Here is a 16,920-nt window from a genome sequence, read left to right as displayed (position 1 = left end):
TGTCATTGCCTTTCCTTTTCTCTAATTTTCTAACTTTTATTTAGTTTAGTTTTTTTTTAGATAGGGTCTCACTCTGCTGCCCAGACTAGAGTTCAGTATTAACTTTTATTTAGTAATTTATTTAACAAGTCTTGTAAAGCCTTGGAAATCCAAAGAAATATATGGTATTATTCTCAAGGAGCTCATAACCTTGTAAATGCAACAGTGTACCAACAAGTTACACTGTATAGCAAGAGATGACAAAGTACTTTCGCCGGCTTTCTCATTTAACCCTCACAGCTTCTTCCTGTGTAGGACACTAATTGTACTGCGGACTATAAGTAGATTGTGTATATGTGTGTAGAAAAAGCTCAGAAAATATGACAGGAGGGGGAGAAAAGAATCCTGAGGGAAAAAAGATATTCTGCTAAGCTTTAGCTAGTTTAATATGTACAGTGTAGACATTGCCATGAATAAGAACTATTTTACCACAAAAGTCAAGAATTCAAAATCAGTATCTTTTAAATGAAATTGAAAATGGATTGAAGAAAATAAAGTCAATCTAGAAATGTCATTAGCACTAAAAATTTATTAATATAAATCCTAAATGAAACTATTCTATGCTGTGAGCTGTAACATGCAAAATAGCTTTTGAATTTCTCCAACATAATGAGTAAAATCCCAACAGTAGGCTTGTTAAAACCCCACAAAGAGACAGAAACTGCATCTATTGTATACCTACTATACATCAGACACTGTGAAATGCTTTACTTGCCTTATGTCACTCACTTCAGAACAGCCCCAATAGTTACCCAGCTCCTAGGTAGTAATACTTTTGTCAGTAAGTGAGGAAATGGAAGCTCAGAAAGTACGAGTGTGGCCAGGCGCGGTGGCTCACGCCTGTAATCCTAGCACTCTGGGAGGCCGAGGCAGCTGGATCGTTTGAGCTCAGGAGTTCGAGACCAGCCTGAGCAAGAGCGAGACCCTGTCTCTACTAAAAATAGAAAGAAATTATCTGGCCAACTACAATATATATATATATATATATATATATATATATATATAGAAAAAATTAGCCGGGCATGGTGGCGCATGCCTGTAGTCCCAGCTACTGGGGAGGCTGAGGCAGTAGGATCATTTAAGCCCAGGAGTTTGAGGTTGCTGTGAGCTAGGCTGATGCCACGGCACTCACTCTAGCCCGGGCAACAAAGTGAGACTCTGTCTCAAAAAAAAAAAAAAAAAGAAAGAAAGTGCGAGTGTGCTGACCCACTAACAGAATTATTCACCACTACAGAATTATTCAAGGAAAAGCAACAATAAAACAATAAAAATGTTATTAGTGGTACAAACTGAGCAGCAAAACAAGTCAGATGAAGGTAGATTACAAATTGTATTAGCATCCTATTGCTGCTATAACAAATTACCACAAACTTTGTGGCTTAAAATAACACAAATATATTGTCCTATAGTTCTGTATGTAAGAAGTCCAAAATCAGTTTCACTGGGCTAAAGCCAATACCTCTGAAGGACTAGTTCCCTCTGGAGGCTGCAGGGCAAAGTTTGTTTCCATGCCTTTTCCTGTTTCTAGAGGATGTCTGCATGCTTTGGGTCATGGCCTTTCCATCTTCAAATCCAGCAGGGTAGCACCTCCTAATCTCTTTCTCTGACTGTGACTTTCCTGCCTACCTTTTATAAAGACCCTTGTGATTACATTGGCCTCACCCAGAAAATCCAAAATAATTCCCATTTCAAAATTCTTCATCATATCTGCTGAGTCCCTTTTGCCATATAATAGTTGCTCTTACCCTTGGGGGATACAAACTCCCCAGTGAATGCCTGAAACCAAGGATAGTAACCAACCTTATATACACTATGTTTTTCCCTATACATACATACCTATGATAAAATGTAATTTATAAATTAGGCAGAGTAAGAGATTAACAACAATTGTAAAATACAACAATTGTACAACATGCCAGCATTACTACTCCCGTGCTTTGGGGCCATTATTAAGTAAAACAAGGCTTACTTGAACACAAGTACTGCATTACCTTGAGAGTCAATCTGATAACCAAGAGAGCTACTAAGTGACTAATGGGCAGGTAGCTTATATAGTAGGGATTACGCTGGACAAAGGAGTGATTTACACCTGGATGGGACAAGGCAGGATGGTGAGATATTTCATCATGCTACTCAGAATGGTAAAGATTTAAAACTTATGAACTGTTTATTTGGTAATTTTCCATTTAAAATTTTCAGACCATGGTTGACCACAAGTAACTGAAACCACAGAAAGCAAAACCATGGATAAGGAAGGATTACTGTATAAGGTAACATATTCACAGGTCTGGAAGTTACAAAGTGAATACCATCGGGGGGCCATTATTCAGTTTACCACATCAGCACATGCAGGTGTAGAGTCAGGGAAGACAGAATTCAGCTACGAACAAGGAAGTACAGAAGAGAAGTGGAGGAACTAGGCTGGGTCGAAAACTAGCTAAAATGTCTAGGCACACCTGAGAGTGAGCATTATTGCCTCCAAAATATGTTCTATGATGCGACATATGTAGTTGTTAGAATTGCATGAGCTTTCTAACTCGAAGTAAGTGAATGAAGGCTAGTGAAGCAATACATCTATGCTGACTTTTAAAAGACCACAGACTTGAGCTGTCATTCCAAAAGGCACAAATACAGGGGCAAGACCTAAAAAAATCAAGGTGGATCAAGGCTACTGCAAAGTCTCTCCCTAAAGCCTGGGCAAAAGCAGGGCATTCAGCAGGCCTAGACACAATTCTCCCAACCACTGACATTCCTATTGCTACTTATTAACTGGTTTCAAATTTCTCTTAGGCCATTGTAGAAGATTTTGTTCCCAAATAATTACCTTAAAAGCTCTAAGCAGCTCCCGAGGGAAGTACCCTAGAGCTAGCTGTCTCAGCACTATAAAATATAACAATCCAGTTCTGTAAGAACAAGTGATGGCTCATAAAAGCTCTGGGTTCCCTGAATTCTCAAGGCCATGCTATTTATAATGTCTAAATTTAAGACTGTTGTTATAAAATTTAAGTGTGAAAAAGACCCTCATCAGTGGCTGAGACAGAGGAGGTTAGGTTTAGGGCCCAGGTGTGTGACACAAGGAAAGCATCCCTCCCCGTCTCACTTATACTCTATTACTACGGCGCCTAACTGGTCTCTTTGCCTTCGATCTTGCCCCACTAAATTCATCTCCCTCAATGCCAAGATTATCTTTCTGAAACACATATCTGATTTGCTTGTTTTCCATCTTAACCTCTGATAATTCTCACAGTCTGTAGAATAAAGTGCAAACTCTTTGGTTTAACACATGATGTCCTAAAAGTGAGGCTGTACCTACTTTTATTATTTTATCTCCTACTCCTCTCTTCCATGTGTTAAACACTTCTGTCAAAATGGATGTGTGTTTAAGATGCTTTTCTCATTTTTATCTCAATGTCTTTGCATATGCTATTCCTTTGGCCTGAAAAAAGGACCAATTCATTCATTGGCTATCCAATTCAAATGCCAATCACTCAGCAAAGTCTTCCTGAAGCTAGCTCAGCAAAGTTCTAAGTTGTCCCTATGTTGTGCTCCCATTGCTAACATAAAGGCATAGGGAAAATGCTCTCAGTGCATTGCAAACTTGAACCCAAGCCATGCTGGTATCACTTTCCAAAGAGTTCCCATCAGTTCAGAGCACAGCAGGGTCCCCTAGGGAAGTTGTTCTTAGCATGTGCTGCCCATCAGAATCAACTATTAAACTTTGTAAAAGAAAAAAAATTGCTAGGACCCACCCAGGAATTAGAATCTAGGAGAGTGGGGCTAAGAGGAATTGCAGGATTTTAACAAGCTTCACAGTTGATTCTGATGGGAAGGAATGAAGATCCTCAACCAGGCTGATGTCACAACAGAGGTAAAATGGCCACTGCTAGTAACTGGGAGTGTGGACTCAGACCTATAAGAGCAGTTCTAAGCTACAGCTAAGCAGGCAGGCAGGGGCACAGCTATGTAGATTGGGACTCAGGGCAGCGGAGGGACAAAGTGAGGAAACCACGATAGGAGCTCTTCTATCTAGACCAAGAGAACATCAGAACTGGAGGAAAACTAGGATTCACTGAGGAATCAGGTGCACTGCACCTGCCTTAGACACACTGGGAAACAAGACAAATTCTAGAACACACCAAATGGAGGCTTCCCCAAACAACAACACTGCCTCACCAGAAAACTTGATTGAAAACATCTTGGGCTCCACATCAGACCTACTGAATAAGAATCTACATCTTAACCAGATTCCCAGGTGATTCAAAGTCCACATTAGTGTTTGAGAAGTACCCACACCTTGTTCTGGATGATGTCAATGCTGCTGGTCTATAGACTGCACTCTGAAAAGCAAGAGTCTTAACCTACAACTGAGCTGGATGGAAGAAATGCAACCATTACCACCACTGTGAGCAGTTTCAAGGCCGGAACCTCATTCAATTTACCTTACCTCAGCACTTAGGAGAGGGCCTTGGGAACTGGAAACATAGTTTATTGGTTAAGATTTGAGGACCTAAAGCTGGTTGAATTCCAGCACGGCCACTCACCAGCTGTGTGATGCTGACAAGTGACTTCTTTAGGCTTTAATTTCTCACCTGGAATATGAAGATACCACCTCAGAAGAATGAGGAGAGGGTATCATGTTATGTTTGCTAGCATTGTAAGTGCTCAATAGGTGTTCAAAAAATAAATGAAGTGTAGTCAGTTATTGATTGATTCATTGATTAAAGATATTAATTGACTTTTGGTGAGGAAGAGAGCCCCAAAATTCTAGCTCTTTTGCTAGAATTTTTATTTAATTAAATTTAAATTGATTTAATTGACATTTTGACATTTTGGCATTATGGAGTGTTGCAAATCTGAATGATAATCCCTGCCATAATGAACAGGTTCAAAGAAATACATTTAGTTTTATGTTAATCCTTAAAATAGCTCCCTTATTTCTGTACAGTGCTTTTTAATTTTCAAAGAACTTTTACTTCTCCTACCTCATTTATCCCTGTAACAAGTCTACAGTTGTTTTGTGGCAGAAGTGGGAGTAGAACTCAAGTTCCCTAATTCCCAATTATTTCTTTTCTGTCTTTTTCTTTTCTTTTTTAACTCTATTGACGTACCACTGCCACTACCTAATTGTCACCTGTTATTCAGCCATGCATGCTAATCTGATCCAAACCCAAGACAAAGCCAAGTCACTTGCTCAGATGACCAGTATCTTAATTCTATCTCCAACCAAGCATCCTTTCCCAAAAGGTATGTTCTAAGTATCACAAGAAAATAGCTTCTTAAACATCTATGAAAAACTTTTTATTTTGTTAAAGTCACTTTTCAGTTCTAGAAGTTAGGAGTCAAATTTGGAGACATGGCTTACTTTTTTTTTAATTTAGAATTTGTGACATGTATGGTAGAATGTAATTTTTAAAAATTTGACTCCTTCATTCTTTCACTAAACACTATGTTTGCTTGAAAGGTTTCTCAACTTTCTTTTAAAAAGTGTTCTAAGCTATAGAGGACTGTTTTTTAAAAGTATTACTGTGCATTCTGGTTTTGGATATCAATTATTAGATTTCATAAATGAGCAAAAATTTTAGACTAAAGAATGATAAAGCAATGAAACTTCATTATTAAATATTTATATTTAAGTTCTCAAAAATATATAGTCTACCAAATGTTTTTATTTTAAAAAAAAGAGAGATTTTGAGTCAGTCAGTAAACTTTCGAAATGATACTGTGAAATGTTTTCCCAAAATTTGTATATATTTTTAAAATATCATTAATGGTTCTGTGTAATCCATTAAAGTTATATAATTTATGACAGAACAACCTTACCATCATTAAGGAAAAACTGACAACTACAAACTGACAAGTGTTAGAAATTTCAAAGTTGCACTGACAATTCAGATCTACTTCCTTTCATGCCCAGATTTACTTAATATCTCATTTGATTTTCAAACTTTCCCTCAGAAGCAATTGGAACAAAATCATGAGCAAGCTCAATCTCCATTTGGGCATGTAACCCTTTTATAAACACAATTACAGCCAAACACTATTGTAACCTGATTTGCATTTGCACTAACTAAGTTACAAAGCACAGTGAGAATGGCTGCTATGCATACTACAGACTTGTTAGGAGGATATATTGCAGGGCTTCTGTGAACACTAATTAAAAAGGTTTTATCTTTCCTCCTCTGGTCCACTGAAATTGTTCAAATGCCTTGCCTGCTACAACTTTGTTCAAAAACAGTTTTCAAACATGTGATCAGAGCTAGGCAACTATTTCAGGTGGCATGATTCTGTTTCCACAGTGGACAAGACCCTAGAGACAAAGTTTCAGTCTAAACTTTGAGCTTCCTTTCCTTTGTTATTTTGTGTTGCAATCTTAGCATTATCCAACTGTGGACTTTTATCTGTGAATATCTAAATCCTGTCTTGTGGAAAACTAATTACTGAACCACTGAGAGCTTCATAATGTCCTGCATTTAAGTCCTGAGCATCATACATAATGCATAGGCAGCAGTCTCTGCACTCTGATTACAGAACACTGTCATTAAGTGAGCAAATTAAAGATGTGAATAATTCACTGGCTGAGCTTATTGTCAGTGCTGCATTGTGAAATTAGAATTTCTAATAAGTACTGCAATTTTTTTAACCCAATTAACACAGAGAACATCTTGAGACTGATTAGTACAATAAAAATTATTACCTTATTCTTTTGCTTCACAACAGCCAAATTAAATACTGTACTTAATTATGCAGCATTCATTCCTTCTCGGCAAAAAAAAAAAAAAAAACCCTATCATTTTAATATGAGTTCTAATATTTGTATGTGAGCTAAAAATATAGCACATGCATCTGTAGCTCACTGTCTTTTTGCAAAGTTTTTTTAAGAGTCTGAACATCAGTATTATCACCAGGGGTGGATTATGATGACACTAGTCTATCCTTAAACCAAATATTTTTCCTAAAAAACAAACAGCATACACAGAATTGACAAAGTAACTAACCTCCCCAAATTGAGTTGAATATATTCTACCTCTGCTTTTTCTTGGCTCTTTAGGTGCAGATTAACACAGATTTGCCCCCACTATACTGTTTGTGATTGAGGCTGAAACATATATTTAAGAGCATTAATTAATTAGGAAAAAAATCAAGTATCTGAAACAGTGGGTCTTACCTCAGATGCTCATTTAGCACACAGGGATCTGTCTGACTCCTGCCAGGCAAGTGGGAAAGTCCAGTTTATGCTTGGCATGATGATCCTACGCAGAGAGTGTCTGCTGCCATGTTAAATAAAGAAAATGATCATTTAAACCGGGGCTTTTGTCTCCCAATATTTCCTCCTGCTGCCCCTTTCGCATCAAAGCCCAGAAAGGCAGGCACATCTGGCGGCAGTCCCTGCCCCTGTACGCAGCTGCCTCTGGAGAGCTCCCCCCTTCCTTTCCAGCTCCTCTGCATCCCTTCCTGGGCAACTTCAGCCCCCTAAAATGGGGGAAAGAAACGATGACATTGCAGGCAGAGTATGAGATTGTTCAGCTTCTGCAGCCACCTCCTTCCTGTCTAGATATTTTATAGAAAGAGAATGAGAAGGGGGAAACAGCGAAGGTGCTCTAAAAATCAGTCAGACACAATGCAATAGGGAGATGGAGAGGAGGGAAAGGAGAATGAGAAAGAGAGAGAGAGTGTGTGTGTGTGCGCGTAAGGGGGGTGGCTGTCAGTGCAGATAAATCTGCATATGGAAATTAGGGTTATCCTGGGTACAGTTTTATTTAACTATGATCTACTGTTTTTTTAATTAGACCAGAATTTTAGCAAAGGAAAGGAAGAAAGAGAGTCTTGAAATCAGAGAGCAACTTCTAATTCAATAGACTTAAAATTTCAGAGCAACTGAAAATAGCAGATCTAAAAGTTGTAGGAAAAAGAAAAGGAACAACAAAAAAAAATACAGGGTATTTTTCCCCTTGTTTTGTTTACTAAACAGGAAGAAGGTCACTATCATCACCACCAAAAGAATAAATAAATAAATAAATGTAAATTAGGATGAAAATGGGAAGGAATTGAAAGAAAAGGAAAGAAAAACCTTTCATGCTGTGCATAAAATTTCCCCTTAAATGATATAAGAATCATATGAGACAAAGGAGTTGTCCAAGTATTAATTGGCATTATACGTGGAAACTAGTAGCAATATATTTAGGCATTTTAATATCAGAGATATTGCACATTTTTTCCTTAGAGAACTCCTCTTTTGCGGCTCTCACCTGTGGCAAATGCTCCTGGCCATAATCAGTTTGCAGAAGTCACTAGACTCCAGCCAACTACACCTTGTGGGGGTGCCAAGAGTAAAACAATGAGGCAGAGTGACTAAAAGACTACTAGAGGTTGGCTGGTGTGCCCAGCAATGAATCCTCCTCCATCAGAGGTGCAGTAAGTAGTCAATTTGATGACATGGACTAATGTTAACTCACTTATCACCCATTTATCAAACACCTATCATGTTGCAAGCATTGTGCTAGAAAGTGGACATAATATGAACACTGCATGGTTCCTGCTCTCAAGAACCCAGAATTCAGTGGGAAAAATAAAAAATGAGGTAATACTGCACTTTTATAAACAAAGGAAGTGGTTGTGATGGGATTAATTTGAGCAGTGTGGACACTTGTCAGCACCCTTGAGGCTCCCCATTGACTTGGCCGTCTGGATCCTTCAAGACCAATGCAGTCCCTAAGCAAGTTACTTTGTCCCTTTGAATCTCAGTTTCTTCAGTTGTAAAATGGCAATAATGCTTGCTTTTTAAGTTTGGAATTATGTGAGATAATGAGAGTAAAACATCACCTTTTATGTGGCTCATGATAATTGCTCAATAAAACTGAGAACTGCAGATCACTTCTCACTTCAAATGGAACTCCCTCTGGCAAACCTCTGAATCCTTCCCCAACATCTGCAAACAGGCTCAGAGGCTTCTTCTGCAATATTCCCACTGCTCTCCATTATGTTATATTATTGTAATTTTCAACAGGTCTGTCTCTATAGTAGTATAGAGTATACCCCAAGGTATACTCTATAGTAGTATACCCCAAGGTATACTCTTGGGGACATTTGTCCTTCCAGGGAACATTTGACAATGCCTAGAGGCATAATTCATTTTCATGACTATAGGGGGGAGGTTTGTTATTGGTGTTAGGTTCATCTGTGTGTATGTTCCCTGGTCCCCAGTTCCCAGTGTCAAGAATGAGTACTGGAACCAAGTTGAGCCTATGAGGGACCGATCATAAAGACAGAGCAACTTAATACAAACAGTTTATCACATAAAAGAAAGAATGAAAGTAAAGGAAGCTGTACAAAAGGAAAATACATTCCAGAGAGAGTGGAACAGGTCAATCTCCAGGAGTGGAGAAAGACCCTGAAGTGTGAGCACATCCTGCCTTTTATAAGCCCACTAGTTTGTCCCGCCTTTCCGCTGACAGAATTAGTTGCTGTTTCCTGCCTTTGGGGGTGATTGACAGGTTGGTGTTATATAACGGATCACATGACAGGTTACATAACAGGGTAGGTTATATAACAGTTTCCCTTCCTACACATGTGTCCAATATATTTCAACTTTTGACTCTCTGACCGGATTAGAGATTTCTTGAGGGCAAGCGCCATGAGTTCTCATTCTTCTTTAGCTACTATAGTGATCGAAATCTCTTAGAATTCTTAGCAATTGCTTCTGGCATAAAACAAAATGAAATAGAATAGATGATACCTCTCAGATAAACTAAATTAATAGAATAATAAGAAGGTCACCTATTCTTCTAATAAATAGTGTTGACATCCAATTCTCAGATAATAAAACTGACATTCGGATGGTTTAAAAAATTTGGCCAGGATCATATAGCTTAGAAAGCGCAGACTATGGGAATCAACCTCATGTATGTTTATCCATGGGAATCAAAGTCAGATATATTGATCTGTAAACAATGACCTTCATTCCACTCCATCCATCATAACCCAGTGAACAGATTTCAGTGTAGCTTAATTGCCACAGTAACTTGACATTATAATATCAAGTGGGGGCTATAATAATCCATAGATTTTTTACATTTTTGCTTTTTACAGAAGTTTAAGGGATTAGACAATGATCAAAGCTCTCTTGTAATTAAAGAAATTATCATATTGTTGTGGAAAGGGCACTGATCTTTGAGGCCCTAAATTCTTGCTCTTCTTCCCAACTCTATGCTTTAGAAAGTCCGTAAGATTCAGTAGCTAAAATCAGGAAACCAGATTAGATTATTTTTGTTGTTGGGGTTCCCTAGGAAGACTCTGAGGTAGAGATTAATATCCAAGAAATTTATCAAGGTATACTCTTGGGAACAACAACCTATGGTAGGAAGGGAAGGAAAGTAGAATTGGGCAGAGCGAGATGTTGGGCTGCAATGCAGCCTCAGACACCTGATGGGAGCTCTGAAACTGGGATGGCACTTCCTAGGTATCCCAAGCTAGGGGAGGAGACGGGAACCAGGGCATTTATACTTTCATGCCAATAGTTCTTGGATGACAGATGCCTCACTTTGGGCAATCAGACTCTCATTACCCAAAGGAATTCTGAAAAAGGTAGACAGCTAAGAGCTGACAGAAGCACTTCTACAGCTGGGAAATAAGTGTCTTATCCTGGAGGGGGAATCTGTGTGGCATACCAGAGTGCCCCATACAGTAACCACAGTAACCACTAAGGTACCTTTCTGCTCTGGCACTCTGATTCTTAGAAGGTGACATTATGAGGATTAGCCAGATAACAATGCTAAGTGAAAAAATTAAAAAGTTTGCATCTCATTAACATCCCATAGAAAGCAGAAATTTAAAGAAGATAGTGGGGGTGGGGTAGAGTGCTGTAGAAATGAATTTAAAATACTTTTTCTTATAACTACTGCCTCTCATACAAAAAATCTTAGAGTTACAAGGAAAGTAATGCTTTTAAAAAAATGCCATTCATCAAACTTATCAATATAACTCAGGGGTTGGCTAACTTTTTCTATAAAGGACCACAGAGTAAATAGTTTAGGCTTTTTGGGCCATACACTCTTGGTTGCAACTCCTCAACTCTGTGGATAGTTGGAAACAGTTAGTGAGTTACATAGTAGTTTAACCAACAGATGTGGCTATGTTCCAATAAAACTTTACATACAGAAACAGGTGGTAGGCCAGATATAATCCACAGGCTATAGTTTGCTGACTGACATAACTGATATAATTTAACTCATTTCCTTTCTGGATACCATAGAGCACCATGCAAATCTTAGAATGATCACGTCTTGCATGTGAAAGGGAATGAAATTGTTGTTAAACCACTTTTAAACTGAGTTTTCTGTTACTTGCAACTGAACAAACCTGAATTAACCTGAACTATTATAGAAATTTACTTAAGATTGACTGATCAAAGAAGGCTTGTATGAGAGAGAAAATTTTAGCCTCTATAACGTAGTGAGTGCCTTGAGAAAACAGAACTGATAGGTGTTTGTGGAAGCAACTGTCAGTTGTCCCTTGTATCCATTTTAACCTGTCCCCTAATTTTAGTTAGGCATGTGGCCACCCAGAATAAAGACTGTCTTCCCTGGATTGCCTAACTTGAGGCTAAATGTGACTGAGTGACTAAGCTCAGGCCAGTGATAAGTAAGCAGTTGTAATATGACCAACTTCTAGAATTGACCTCAGAAGAGCAAATGCCCTTCTCCCTTTATCTTCAAGCCAGCTGGAATAGACATGTGTTGGTTACTGTAGGAGCAGCCCTCATGAACAATAAAACAAACTTAAAATAGAGGCCACACACTGTGAAGACACAGGATCCTTGTATCCTGACTCCATGCAGTACCACCAAATCTATACTAATTACAAGACTCTCAAGTAAAAGGGAAAGAAACTTTCTTCTTGTCAAGCCACAATTATGTTAAGTATTATGCCACTTGCAGCTTTGTCCAACTCATTACAGAAATTTATGTTAAATTGAGGGGTCCATGAAAATCTCTATGAGGTAGGGAAATTTAGCCAAGATCTCAAGAATGAAAAGAAGCCAGGCCTAGAAAAAGCAAGAAAAAGAATAGTCTTGGTGAGCATTGCCAAGGGGCAGAGCAAGATGGCCAGACTGAAACCTCCAGTGGTAGTCTCTCCACATGAACACCAAATTCAACAACTATCCACACAAGCAAGCACCTTCAGAAGATCCAAAAACCTGGTGAATGTCAGTTGTCTCTCCAAGTGGAGAGAGAATCTGTGTGCAGGGGAACAGAGCTGCCCTGGCACAGAAGAAGATAGCACAGGGCAGAATTCTGCCAGTGCCCATGGAGGGAGCATTTAGACCAGCCTGGCCAGAGGGAACTAACTCTTCTACCCTACCTGGAAACCAAAGTTCTGGGTAGCCCCATCACCTGCTAACAAAAAGCAGCCTGGAGCTTGGTCTAAATTTGTAAGGCAATTGAGCCACAAAGGCTGCACTCCTTGAGCAAATCCTGCAGCTCTGCTGGCTCAGAGCCAGTGGACTTGGGGTGCATGTGACGTGACCCAGTGAGATACAAGTGGTGGTGGCCAAGCCAATGCCTGTGTTACCCCTCCCCCAACTCCAGGTAGTACAGCTCAGGGAGAGTCTTCCTCCACTTGGGGAAAGGAAAGAGAAGAGTTCAGAAAACTTTGTTTTGCAACTTGGGTACCAGCTTAGCCACAGTAAAATAAAGTACCAAGTAGACTCGTGAAGCCCCTGAGTTCAGGCCTTGATTCCTGGATGGCATTTCTGGACCCACCCTAGACCAGAAGAAAACATGCTGCCCTAAACGGAAGCACACAGTCCTGGCAGGATTCACCACTGTCAACTAAAGAGCCCTTGGACTTTCAATAAACATCAGAGGTAGCCAGAGAATAGTCACCATGGGCTTTGGGTGAGACTGGGCTGGCTTCAGGTGTGACATGGTGCTGGTAGCCATTAGGGAGTGCCCACATCACTCCTCCTACAACTCCAGCATCCCAACACAGAGAGTGAAGGAAGACAGTGAGAGACTTTGCCTGGTAATCCAGGGAATCCTCCCATATCTTACATAAGTTTATCAAGGCAGTACCACCAGGAGTCTACAAGAGTCACAGCATTACTGGGCTTGGGGCACCCCCAGTGCTGATATGACTGTAGTGACCAAAGATTTAGATCATGGCATTCAATTCCCTTTGAATATCTGGAAAGCCTTCTCAACATGGATGGGTTCAAACAAGTCCAGATTGCAAAGATTAAAATAAATACCTAACTCTTCAATGCCCCGACACAGACGAACATCCACAAGCATCAAGAATATCCAGGAGGCCGGGCACGGTGTCTCACGCCTGTAATCCTAGCACTCTGGGAGGCTGAGGCCGATGGATCGCTTAAGGTCAGGAGTTCGAGACCAGCCTGAGTGAGACCCCGTCTCTACTAAAAATAGAAAGAAACTAACTGGCCAACTAAAAATATATATAGAAAAAAATTAGCCGGGCATGGTGGCACATGCCTGTAGTCCCAGCTACTGGGGAGGCTGAGGCAGTAGGATCGCTTAAGCCCAGGAGTTTGAGGTTGCTGTGAGCTAGGCTGACGCCACAGCACTCACTCTAGCCAGGGCAACAAAGTGACACTCTGTCTCAAAAAAAAAAAAAACAAAAAGAATATCCAGGAAAACATGTGACCTCACCAAACACACTAAACAAGGTACCAGTGACCAATCTTTGAGAGATGGAGATATGTGATCTTTCAGAAAAACAATTCAAAATAGCTGTCCAGAAGAAGCTTACTGAACTTCAAAACAACACAGAGAAGGAATTCAGAAGCCTATCAGAGAAATTTAACAAAGAAATAAAAAAAAATCAAGCAGAAATTCTGGAGCTTAATAATTCAATTGACACACTGAGAAATGCATCAGAGTCTCTCCACAGCAGAATTGACCAAGCAGAAGAAAGAATTAGTGATCTTGAAGATATATTATTTGAAAATACACAGTCAAAAGGAAAAAAAAGAATAAATAAAAATGAACCATGCCTACAAGATCTAGAAAATACCCTCAAAAGGGCAATTCTAAGAGTTATTGGACTTAAAGAAGGAGTAGAGAAAGAGATTGGGATCATTTATCCAAAGAAATAATAACAGATAATTTTCCAGACCTAGAGAAAGATATCAATATTCAGGTACAAGAAGGTCATAGAACACCAAACATATTTAACCTCAAGGCATTTAATAATCAAGCTCCCAAAGGTCACGGATAAAGAGAAGGTCCTAAGGGAAGAAAGAAAAAAGGAGTTCTAAGACATCTGGCAGCAGACTTCTCAGTGGAAACCTTAAAAGCCAGGACAGAGTGCCATGACATATTCAAAGCACTAAAGGAAAAAAACCATAACCCTAGAATATTATATCCTGTAAAATATCCTTCAAACATGAAGGAGAAATAAAGACTTTCCCAAACAAATGCTGAGGGATTTCAACAACACCAGACCTATCTTACAAGAAATGCCAAAAGGAGTTCTTCAATCTGAAAGAAAAGGATGTTAATGAATAAGAAATCATCTGAAGGTATACAACTCACTGGTAACAGTACGTAACAAATACTGAATACTTTATGCTGCAATTAGCTGTTTAAACAACTTATATCTTGAATAGGAAGACTAAAAGACAAAACTATCAAAAATAACTACAAGATCTTAACAGACAGATAGTATAAAAAGATATGTATGAAAACAACAAAAGTTAAAAAGCTGGGAAGATGGAGTTTAAGGGTAGAATTTCTGTTAGCTTTCTCTTTGCTTGTTTATTTGTTTGTTTATAGGTGAAGTTGCCAAATATTTAAAATAATTGATTATAAAGTATTTTTTGCAAGCTTCATGGTAACCTCAAATCAAAAAACCTACAATAGATACACAATAAAAAGCAAGAAATTAAAACACACTACTAGAGAAAATCACTTTTAACAAAGGAGGACAGGAAGGAAGGAAGAAAAAAAGAGAGGACCACAAAACAAACAGAAATCAAATAACAACATGGCACTAGTAAGTCCTTACCTAAAAATAATAACATTGAATGTAAAGGGCCTAAACTCTCTGATCAAAAGACATACAGTGGCTGAATGCATAAAAAAATGAGCCCCTGGCCGGGCATGGAAGCTCAAGCCTGTAGTAACCCTAGCACTTTTGGAGGCAATGCAAGAGGATCACTTGAGGCCAGAAGTTCAAGACTAGTCTTAGCAAGAAATAGACCTTGACTCTACAAAAAATAGAAAAATTAGCCAGCCACGGTGGTACACCTATACTCCCAGCTACTGGAAAGCCTGAGGTTGGGGAATAGCTTGAACTCAGGATTTTGAGGTTGCAGTGAGCATGATGAGGCCAGGGCACTCCAGCATGGGTGACACAGTGAGACCTTGTTTGAAGAAAAGAAAAGAAGAAGAAAAAAAAAAACAAGAACCAAATATATGTGGTCTGTAAGAAATCCACTTTACCAATAAAGACACACATAGACTGAAAATAAAGGGATGAAAAAAGATTTTTGGTTCCAAGCAAATGGAACCAAAAAAGAGCAGGAATAGCTATAATTCTATCAGATAAAAGAGAATTCAAGACAAAACCTGTAAAAAGAGAAAAAGAAGGTCATCATATAATGATAAAGGGGTCAATTCAGCAAGATGACATAATAATTCTAAATATATATGCACCCATCACTAAAGTACCTAGATATATAAAGCAAATATCATCAGAGCTACAAAGAGAGATAGACATCAACACAATAATCATTAGAGACTTCAACACTCCACTTTCAGCATTGGACAGATCATCCAGACAGAAAATCAACAATGAAACATTGCAGTTAGTCTGCACTATAGGCCAAATGGACCTAACAGATACCTACAGAATGTTTCATCCAACAGCTGCAGAGTTCACATTCTTTTCTTTAGCTCACGGATCATTCTCAAGGATAGACCATTTATGTTAGGCCACAAAACAAGTCTCAAAAAATTTTAAAAATCTGAAATCATACCAAGTATTTCTCTGACCACAATGGAATAAAACCAGAAGTCAATAAGAAAAGGAACACTGGAAACCATAGAAACACATGGAAATTAAACAATATGCTCCTGAGTAACTTTACTAGGTGAATGAAGAAATTAATAAGGAAATTTTAAAAATTATCGAAACAAATGAAAACGAAGACACAATACATCAAAACCTATGGGATACAGTAAAGGCAGTTACAAGAGGAAAGTTTATGGGAACAAGTGCCTGGATCAAAAAAGTAGAAAAGTTTCAAATAAACAGTCTAATTATGATCTCAAAGAACTGTAAAAACAGGAGCAAAACAAATCCAACATTAGTAGAAGAAAAAAATAATAAAGATCAGAGGACAAATAAATGAACTTGAAACCAAAAAAAGATACAAAGATCAATGAAATGAAAAGTTGTTTTTTTGAAAAGATAAACAAAATGGACAGACCTTTAGCCAGACTAACTGGGGGAAAAAAGACAGAAGATTTAAATAAATAAAATCAGAGATGAAACAGGAGACATTACAGCTGATACAGCAGAAATCCAAAGGATCATTAGAGACTACTATGAGTAAGTATATGCAATAAACTGGAAAACCTAGAAGAAATGGATAAATTCCTAGATACATGCAACCTACCAAGATTGAACCAGGAAGAAATCTAAAACCTGAATAAACCAATAACAAGTAAAAGACAGAAGTAATAAAAAGGCTCTCATCAAAGAAAAGCCCAGGACCCTATGACTTCACTGCTGAATTCTACCAGACATTCAAAGAAAAACTAATAGCAATCCTACTTAAACTCTTCCAAAAAATTGAGGAGGAACAGATACTCCCAAACTCATTCTACGAGGCCTGTATCACCCTGATACCAAACAGAC

At 38.6% G+C, this 16,920-nt stretch overlaps 1 long non-coding RNA gene across 1 annotated transcript in view; it reads right to left on the bottom strand.

Annotated features, from left to right (window-relative positions):
* The window catches only part of LOC123633092, a 621,497-nt gene that overhangs the window by 591,768 nt on the left and 12,809 nt on the right, over positions 1–16,920 (bottom strand). Inside the window, exon 3 of the long non-coding RNA XR_006733543.1 lies at positions 7,205–7,307. This is a non-coding gene — a long non-coding RNA (uncharacterized LOC123633092). The remainder of the gene's footprint in view (positions 1–7,204; positions 7,308–16,920) is intronic.

The sequence above is a fragment of the Lemur catta genome, chromosome 2 (genome assembly GCF_020740605.2).
Source record: "Lemur catta isolate mLemCat1 chromosome 2, mLemCat1.pri, whole genome shotgun sequence".
In the NCBI taxonomy this organism is placed as follows: Eukaryota; Metazoa; Chordata; class Mammalia; order Primates; family Lemuridae; genus Lemur; species Lemur catta.
This window is presented reverse-complemented; position numbering and strand designations above follow the sequence as displayed.